Source organism: Peromyscus leucopus, chromosome 2 (assembly GCF_004664715.2).
Source record: "Peromyscus leucopus breed LL Stock chromosome 2, UCI_PerLeu_2.1, whole genome shotgun sequence".
In the NCBI taxonomy this organism is placed as follows: Eukaryota; Metazoa; Chordata; class Mammalia; order Rodentia; family Cricetidae; genus Peromyscus; species Peromyscus leucopus.
In genome coordinates this window covers 134,586,976-134,588,800 of record NC_051064.1, presented here as the reverse complement: position 1 = coordinate 134,588,800, position 1,825 = coordinate 134,586,976, and the positions used below count along the sequence as shown (strand labels likewise).

Sequence of the window (1,825 nt, the reverse complement as noted above, 5' to 3'; positions counted from 1 at the left end):
CAAACCCCAGGTCTCAAATGTCAGACACTACACCAAGCGAATCCTTTGGTGTTTGCACTTGGATGGCAAAGGGTGAGCCAACCAGCTAGTTCTCTTTTTCAGTTTTTTAGTTCCCTAGAGCTAGTTCCTTCTCTTGGAAACCCAGAGTGCTGTAACTAAACGTCTCTTTCAGTTCCCTCATGAGGACCAAGGCAAGGATGGGTTTGAAGTTTCTGAGCTGTGCACTTGGGATGCCCAGCTCCTCTGGACTGTTCATTACTGCGCTCATGACCAGCCTTTCCTGCATATGGTTGGTGGTTTCTTATCCACTACTCCTTTTTTGGAAACAGGGTCTCTCTACATAGCCCTGGCTGTCGTGGAACTCACTATGTAGATCAAGTTGGCCTTGAACTCACAGATACCTACTTGTTTTGGGATTAAAGGAGTGTTCCATCACACTGGCTAGGCTAATCTGTTTCTTTCTTTTTTCATTCATTTCTTTCTTTCTTTTTTTCCTTTCACTTTTATTTATTTACTTTCCATTAGTTTAAATCCGGGAAGGGTACAGCATCACACGGATTCTGTGTCCAATGGCCTTTGCGGGAAGTTTGCTTTGGAATTTGTCATGAACCATGCCACTGTTTCCATAGGCCCCAGATCACTCTGGTTTTGTTTGGTTTGCCTCCAGGTGTCACTGTGTTGTTTTTTGCTTTACACACATAAGCACATCTCTTGCCCAAGTAGAATTCAGTTTCATCTCGAGCATAAACACTTTCAATTTTAAGAAGAGCTGTGTGCTCTCTCTGGTTCCGGAGACCTTGCTTATAGCCAGCAAAAATGGCCTTGTACCAAAGCCTTCCAGACATATTTGCCTTTTAGAAGTCCTGTTCCCAACAGGCCTCCACAGGCACCAAGATGGCGGAAAGAACCTTTTTATTCTTTTTTCTTTTTTCTTTTTCCTGGAACTAGCTCTGTAGACCAGGCTGGCCTGGAACTCACAGAGGTCTACCTGCCTCTGCCTCTGAGTGCTGGGATTAAAGGAGTGTGCCACCATAGCCCAGCTGCTCTTGTTATTGTTGTGTATTTGTTTGTTTGTTTGAGACAAGGTTTCTCTGTGTAGCCCTGCTGGCCTCAAACTCAGAGATCTGCCTGCCTCTGTCTCCCAAGTGCACTAGCCTGGACTGAAGTCATGTACCACCACCACCCTGCCTTTGTTGTTTTTAATTGCATTTTGTTTATTTATTTAGTGTGTTTGTGTAGGAATGTTTCTGCCAGGGCACAAGTGTGGAGGTCAGAGGACATTCGTCAGCTCTCGGCATTCACCATGTGGAATCTTGGAGATCAAACCCAGGCCCAGCTCTTGAGGCTTGGTGGCCACCACTCTTACCCTATGAATCATCTTGCCAGCCCTGACTTTTAATTTTTGAGACAATAGCACATGGATTTGAACTCTTTACCTTCCTGGCTTCACCGCCCAGGAAGTGCTGGGATTGTGGGTATAAGACACCACACAGGCTTGATAACTCGACTTCCTGTCTTCAATATCATCTACCCTGAAAATAACCCTCAAGACAATTGTATAGTTTCACATCTGTGACTCAATGACTTATTTTCTTCAATTGGTGGAAAATTATGGCAAAAACATATTAAACAAAAAAAGAAAATGAAGCTGGCTGTAGCCATCTAGGTGACCTGTAAGATCAGTGCTGGCAAGAGGATCCCTGAGGCTTTCTGGCTAACCAACCTAGATGAAAAACAGTTGATTGAAAGGACTTGTTTTAAGGGACTAAAGCGGAGGTCAACAATGGAAGATTCCCAATGTTCTCGTCCTGCCTTAGCATGTGGG

At 44.4% G+C, this 1,825-nt stretch overlaps 1 pseudogene; it reads right to left on the bottom strand.

Moving 5' to 3' along the window:
• Window positions 1-501: 501 nt before the first annotated feature.
• Window positions 502-851, bottom strand: LOC114706011 (annotated as a pseudogene).
• Between the last annotated feature and the right edge of the window lie 974 nt (window positions 852-1,825).